Genomic DNA, 8,147 nt, shown 5'->3' with positions numbered 1-8,147 from the left:
ACCTTTCGTCACCTACGCCTACAATTCCGCTGTTCACTGCACTACTGGTTATAGCCCTTTCTTTTTAGTTTATGGCCGTCAACCATCGACAGTATTCGACACTAGTTTCTTCTCTGCTCCCTCTACGTCTGAATCTCTGGGCGAAGAGTTTGCCACTCGTATGGCCCAGTGTCGCCAACTTGCCTGTTTGAACACTGAAGATGCTCAACAAGAACGCAAAGCCCTGTATGATCAACGCCATCGAACTCCCTCCTTTTACCCCGGTGATGAAGTTCTCCAGCAGGACACCAATCCGCATTCCTGGCCTGTGTGAGAAGTTCCTCCATAGTTACATTGGCCCTTATACAGTACTCCAACAAACGTATCCGGCGAACTATCACGTTATTCCCTCGCACACCGTCGCAGATCGACGTCGTCGCTCCGAAGAGATCGTCCACGTCTCGCGCATGAAGCCTTATGCCCGTCGCCTCTCATCCCTGTAATCAGCGACCGGGTGGCCGCTCTCTTGTCGGGGGAATTTGTGTGAGCGCAGCGCGTGAACTTTCACCTCTTTCATCTGTACAGATCCATCATCATGGTCCTCGCTGACTGCTGCTCGCAGCGTCACGCGCTGTGTGCCAGCTGGTTCTGAAAAAGAGCAGACGTTTTGTGCAAGTGCTGTCCCACAATATATATATATATATATATATATATTGGTAGAGCACCGGACGCGTTATTCGGAGGTCGTGGGTTCGGATCCCACCATCGGCACGTTGTTTTTTCTTCTACTTTGTGTCTAATTATCTTTCCTCTAAACAGATTACATTACTAATTTCTGTGGTTATCGAAGTAAACATTAAAAAAAAAAAAAAAAAAATGACATAAACATACCATCCCCAACGCTTTCCTTGGCCTCGCCGACTGTTGGCTTCTTTCCTTCATATATATATATATATATATATATATATATATATATATATATATATATATATATATATATATATATATATATATATATATATATATATATATATATATATATATATATATATATATTGTGAGCACTGTGTGGCGCTTCATCTTCCACACGGCTGAACGTGCTGCTTCATCTTCATCCTGCTCCCTCTTGTAGATACCCATCGTCATCGCGGAGTGTGTTTGGCTGCGGTGTGCGACCAAGGCTTCAGGTCTGCAATAAAGCCTGATCCCCCAAGTCCGACCTTCGCGTTACCTTACAATATATATGTGTGTGTGTGTGTGTGTGTGTGTGTGTGTGTGTGTGTGTGTGTGTGTGTGTGTGTGTGTGTGTGTGTGTGTGTGTGTGTGTGTGTGTGTGTGTGTGTGTGTGTGTGTGTGTGTGTGTGTGTGTGTGTGTGTGTGTGTGTGTGTGTGTGTGTGTGTGTGTGTGTGTGTGTGTGTGTGTGTGTGTGTGTGTGTGTGTGTGTGTGTGTGTGTGTGTGTGTGTGTGTGTGTGTGTGTGTGTGTGTGTGTGTGTGTGTGTGTGTGTGTGTGTGTGTGTGTGTGTGTGTGTGTGTGTGTGTGTGTGTGTGTGTGTGTGTGTGTGTGTGTGTGTGTGTGTGTGTGTGTGTGTGTGTGTGTGTGTGTGTGTGTGTGTGTGTGTGTGTGTGTGTGTGTGTGTGTGTGTGTGTGTGTGTGTGTGTGTGTGTGTGTGTGTGTGTGTGTGTGTGTGTGTGTGTGTGTGTGTGTGTGTGTGTGTGTGTGTGTGTGTGTGTGTGTGTGTGTGTGTGTGTGTGTGTGTGTGTGTGTGTGTGTGTGTGTGTGTGTGTGTGTGTGTGTGTGTGTGTGTGTGTGTGTGTGTGTGTGTGTGTGTGTGTGTGTGTGTGTGTGTGTGTGTGTGTGTGTGTGTGTGTGTGTGTGTGTGTGTGTGTGTGTGTGTGTGTGTGTGTGTGTGTGTGTGTGTGTGTGTGTGTGTGTGTGTGTGTGTGTGTGTGTGTGTGTGTGTGTGTGTGTGTGTGTGTGCGCGCTATCTGCTTTACAATATGGTATGCAGCATAAGCATACTTGGAAAGGAGGTGTCGCCGATGAATTTCCCGAAACGAGCTCTAAGAAAGGACGGAGAAACTGCTCGTGTCTGTACTTGGTGCGCGCCCTGTGCGCCCGGTTTTGTGGCCACGGGCGGGCACTACCCAATCATAAGGCAGCGCAGAAAGGATCTGTATACCAACGCTTCGAGGACCGGAAACACCCGAGGCGAACGCGCCTCGCTGCTGTTCGCGTGGCTCCTGGGATGATGGCATCATAGCTGGCCGCGGTCCACGCCTCTGGTAGATATCCGGAACAGCCGCGCGTCTTCCGTTAATCGACCGGGGCTTGAAGCGTGGAAACCACTGACACGGGCAGCTTCAAGGAGAACCCCTAGAAGAGAGAATACGATGACAAGCTAGTTGGGGAGAACAAGGAGCCAAGGGGATATGCAACTCGGGTGCTGAGCAAAGAGGCCACACCTTGAAGACGTTAAGCCTTTAAGCTTGTACATGGTGTAAAATAAATGTTTTGTACTAACAACCTGTAGCACGCGGTCCTTTGAATAGGGAGGTGAAGGAGAGAGAGATAAAGAACATAAACTCCTCCAACACCCTGAGACGATTTCGGACGACAAAACTGCAAATAAAATGAAAGTCTTAAAACTAAAATTATTTTGCAGTGGTCCAAGCCTGTTTTGGTGTCAATTTGTATAATCATGGGCCCCCTCTTTCAGACGGGCTGGCCAAAGTTCGAAATTTTGAGGGCTAACCAACTTCTTCATCGCTTTCACATCTGCGTCATCATCAGCCTTACTACACCGAATGCAAGGCATTTTCTTTTCCATACCGCTCCAGTTAACCGTCATGTCTCGGCAGAATCTGACTCCCGCAAACTTCTCAACTGTCTGCCACTTTCATTAAGCGTGCTTTCACTTGGAATCCTTTCTGTCACTCTTAGGACCACCGGCTACCTTTGCCTTCGCATTACATGAACTGCCCAGTACCATTTGTTCTTCGTAATTTCGACTGGAATGTCTTTAGCTCGAGCTATTTGTCTGACCTACTCTCCGCGCTCCACTTCCATCTCTATTCCATACCTATCAGTGTTGTCTTCAACTTCAGCAGAACCCTTTCTTTTGCCTCTCCGGTTCAGCCCCATAGTTTAGTATCAGAAAGATGCAACTGTTACATACTTTCCTCTTGAGCGTAAAAGCGTAGGCTGATGGGTGAGTTGGAACGACATTATAACAAAAAAGCAGCGCACCTGCACAAACACGAGAGAGGAAGAGACGAGACAGAGCGCTGAAAGACGAGACACAGCGCTTGAGCGTTACTGGTAAGCTGGTAGTTACGATCTGCACTGATCTGCACAAACGCACTGTAACTAATTTTATTCTTCGAGTAATTTTTCTCCGGGATCCAGATCTGCGACATTTACTACTTCGCCATGCTTGCAGTAGGCAAGGCAGCAGCAGAACCGACAGGATGCTCAGTAATCCCCTTTGCTTTGTTCTGCAGGTTACGGTGATTTCTTCATCCATCGTCGGCCATCCAGCAGAAAGATATGTCAACCCTCAATGAAGGATACAAGATGAACTATCATCGCCACATGCTCGTTTTCTCGCCGTCAGTGTGCCATGCGTTCACGACCTCATGGGACATATATCGTGCCTAGCGGCGGTGACATCGCATCACGTGGGTTACTCGGAATCTACAAAAGGACCAGCGCCTTCAATCTTCGCCAGTGGGCAAGGCAGCAGCGGAACCGGCGGGAGGATCAGTAATCTCCTTTGCTTTGTACTGCAGGTGCCCATTCCAGGTGCATTCGGTCTGATGATCGATGTCTGCAGCTGTTCCCTTGCCCACATGAATGTGGCTATGGTTTTATGTATGTTTCACTGTATTCCGAACTGTTAAACACTGTCAGCAGGCTTTTGAGTGGTGATGTGGAATCAAACTCGGGTCGTCCTAGGCAGGATCCCTCTAGGTCTGGCCCGAACGCATGTTCCCTGAGTGACTCTGATTCCCATGTTCAGTTGGCGACAGCTGTAAATCAACCTGCGGTTGCACAAATGTGTGCTGAACTTCTTGATGGCAAAAAAAAACTGTTTCAGTACATTCCCTATATCAAATCTTTTCAGTTATCTGTCAATGCGAGGTTTGATGCTTTGGAATCAATTCCCGCGTCCGGTAGTGTTCTGTCTTCTAATGATGTCCTTCAGATTGAAATCCAGCAATTAACGCAAGACATATCGAATCTTTCTTCCAGAAATGACAATTTAGAAAACCTGTCAATTAGAAACAATATAGTCGTTCATTGTCTTGCCCAAGAACCTGATGAAAATTAGGAACATCTGTCTTCGAAAATTGTCAGGTGGTTTGAGAACAATCTTGAGATATCGTGTCCGCGCATTGAGAGTTGTCATAGACTGGGCAGGAAGAACAGGGACGAACCGCGTCCTATTGTTATGAAATTCATGGATGGCAGGATAAAATCCTAGTGTTTATAAACTGTCCTAAACTGAACAATTCAGACTTCCGTGTGTCTGAAGACTACTCCCTTGGTGTCCGCAACATCCGCAAAAAACTGGGAGGCATCTGCCTGTTGCAGGAATAATGGCTGCTCTCTGCATTTTCGACATGACCACCTTCTCATAAACAAAGTTCGGTACAACTGGGACAGCACATCTAACACACTGGTCAGGTAACCTCCTGGTTCGTCTAAACCCGCTGATACTTCATCTCCCATCGAATCGCCTTGACTCCTCTGCTCCTGCAACAATCATTCTATCTTGAACATTAATGCAAGGAGCATTGTTACTAAATTCCCAAACTTTGTATCAGTAATCTCTTCTACCTCTCCGCACATTCTTGGAGCCACAGAGACATGGCTACAGGATGGTGTTCAAGATTCAGAAGTAACACCCCCTGGCTTCACATTGGTTAAAGGAGACAGAAGACTGGGCAGAGGTGGCGGCATAGCCCTTTTTTTTAAGTCCAACATTCGTTTTTCTGTGCTCACGCTCACACCAGACACCGACCGCCGTGTTCATAAACAGACCTTGGCCTTCCCTTTCGAGGTCGTTGCCTTTGCGGCCCCTTACCGAGTTTCATAGAACGACCTTCCCTTTAACCGTTTCCTTTAGCCACCCTATCGGCACCGGAAAGGAAGCAATAGCGAAGGTAGCCTGTAAGGCCGCGGTGGCCCTTTCTTTATTGTTTCGGCGCGCGTGCCGCAGAAGACGGCGATGGAATGTTCTACAAGCTTCGAGAACGCGACGTGACCGATTACGCAATCTCGGGCACCGCGCTGCGCTTCCTCGCCCTCGTCGTCATGGGCGGAGTCACGCGTGCATTCCCCCGCATGGTTCCGGCCCTCCTCCTCGCTTCGCGCTGGAGGGCCGCGCGTGCTGACCATGCTCGGGTAAATTAGAGACCTCTCCAGAGGGCCGAGGGGGAGAGGAATAGCTTTGGCAGCGCTAAGCTGTTTTATACTCCTCCTCCGCGCCTAGAAGATTCTGCGCTCGCTATTTAAGAGCGCGCCGCGCAGCCATCGACGGTTCTGGTTCTGATTTTGGTTTGATTCTCGCTCGGAGAAGACAGCGTAGCAGGCAGGCCAGACTGAGAAGTCGTAAAAAGAGCGATGCGCTCAGTTTGCAGTTAGTCTTTCGCCCAGTCTCGTTTGTAAAGTGTGATGTCTCACTGCCTCGTGTAAATAAGTTTTCTGTATCTTGTGTTTGTGTCGCATAAAGTTAATTTTCGTTTTGTTACTGCAAGTTCGTCGGCCTTCGTCTCGGTGTGTTTGTGTGTGAACTACACATTGCCTGCCGAATAGAGGAGCACCTTGGAGAGATGTGGAAGATTAGAAGAAACAAGAAGAACCTGACGTTTACTGGCGCAGTCGACAGGATTAGAACCTGTGCAGAGAAACCCCAATGGATTTCGGTCAGAGGCAGCGGCGAGTAGGAGTGCCCACCAGCGAGGAGCGACGCGGCAAAGAAGGAGCAACCGTTGCTGAGGTGCTGAGATCTCCCGGTCGTTCGGGGTAGGAAATTCATCGCCGCGTGCAAAGATACAGGGACTCCCAGCGGTGACGGTCAGAGGCAGCGACGATCGTAAGTGCCCCACAGCGAGGAGCGACGCGACGAGAAAGGCGCAGCCGTGGCTCAGGTGAGTGGGATTTCTTGCGTCCGTTGGTGTGCGTGGCTTAGGCATTAGGAGCGGGAGGTGCGCGGTGTCGACGTGTAGTTAGTTCGATTAGTAAACATTAACGAACACCAGAAAGTCAGTGCTTTCCGGATGGACCAGTGCGTCCGTTAGAGTCCCCGTAGCTGCACTGAGACGGAAGAATTGCGTAACAAAGACGAAGATTAAGGACCTAGTGAAGGGTTGAGAGACAGAGGTGAAAGGAGAGACTGAATTAGAAATGAGAAAGATGGAGATAAAAGCCGAGATGGAAATGAGAAGGATAGAGGTAGAATTGAGAAAGCACGAACTGGAAACTCAAAAAGCGATAGCTGAAGCTCGAAAGGCACAAGCAGAGGTCCAGGTATTGGAAATACGACAAATGCCCCTCGGACGCCAAATGGAAAGAGGTATTCAAGCCGAAGAGACTAAAAAGAACCCTTCGAAAAAGCGGCCCCGAACAGCGCTTGCAGAGCTTGCAGACGGTGTGTCAGTAACGCTGCAGCTTCAGCGTCAGACACCACCGCGAGCATACATCCGGCGGAGACGACCTTCACCGAGGAGAGCAATTCAGTCGGCATGAACGACGCGTCGCCAGCTAAGGAAGTAAACAACGACAAAACTGCGGAAGCCGTAGCGATAGAGGTGCCCGCGTGCGATCAAATTACCGAGGGCGTAAGCGTCCCGTCAGCTGCACCGGAAGACGCGTTGCAGCAGGAGACCGAACTCAAACCCGCGGTAGATGAGGTAATCGAAGAACGTAAAGCTGCTACGTGTTTACAAACTGATCCTGACGCGTCAAATGCCGCAAATGCGGGTGAAACAGCCACGCAGGGCGCGGGCGCTTATCAAGAACAAGGCGCCACAGTTGATTCAGTGACAGCGGTCGCGAGCGATGCGATCGGCGAGATTGGCGATCACGCGTTGACCGCAACAGATGCTGCTTGTAGGCCAGAAGTCTGAGCAGCTGTCGCAAATACTAAAGTCAGCCCCACAATAAGCACGGAATTAGCGACCGCTCACAACTGTGAATCTAAGACACTCCACGACGCAGCGAGCGCCCTGCGCGAGGTTGAGCTTACAGGGGGTAGCATAAGCGAAAATCCAAGAGAGTCACAGGATACGTCCCACCCCTCTGGCTCTAAAGAACAGGGCATATCATCGCTGGAGGGTTATCGACAGGAACGCCGCAAGTCGAGACCGCCGCGATGAACCACGACGCACCGGCTACGAACACGTTGACCGCAGGAGATGCGGTATGTAGGAGAGCGATCTCATCAGCGGCCGTAAATATCGAAGTCAGTGCCATGACAGGCGCTGAATTGGCGACCGCTTTCACTCGTGAACCTGAGACGCTCAGTAAAGCGACGACTCCCCCATTCGAAGGCGAGCGTTTAGCATGCTGCCTTTTTGCAGACCTACACGAGCCACCCGATGCAGCGCCCCTCCGTAGCTCTAACGAGTGTCGAGATGAAATAAATTCTCCACTTGTGCCTGAGCAGCGTAGCGCCGGCGGGCGTGAGCGGTCCTGCTCGCCTGTGCATGAAAGTGTGTGCGCTCGCGAGCATGGAGTGGCAAGCGAAGCATACAAAGAATACTTCCCGGACTTGACCACACGTGATGTGTGCGGAACTCCAGGATCTGGGACTTGTCGTGAACGTTTTGCATGCCGTGCAGTAACTGTACACAAGAAACGTGCTTGTGAGCTTTGTGTATCAAGAATGGCGACCTGTCGCGAATGCCATTCGGGCCACCCTGGGATTGTGAAAAGGAACTGTGCATGTAGATCGTGTTCTTCTGAACGGAAAGTCGCGGTCTTTTGTATTTGTTCGATTTGGCTGGGCAAAAAATCCCAGCAATCCTCTTATGGTGGGGTGTGTAAGGCCGCGGTGGCCATTTCTTTAATGTTTAGGCGCGCGCGCCGCAGAAAACGGCGATGAAACGTTCTACAAGCTTCGAGAACGCGACGCGACCGATTACGCATCTCGGACACCACGC

Source organism: Amblyomma maculatum, chromosome 2, assembly GCF_055883805.1.
Source record: "Amblyomma maculatum isolate TAMU_Amacu chromosome 2, ASM5588380v1, whole genome shotgun sequence".
Taxonomy (NCBI): Eukaryota; Metazoa; Arthropoda; class Arachnida; order Ixodida; family Ixodidae; genus Amblyomma; species Amblyomma maculatum.
The sequence above is the reverse complement of the archived record's forward strand: the minus strand, read 5'-3'. Positions refer to the sequence as shown.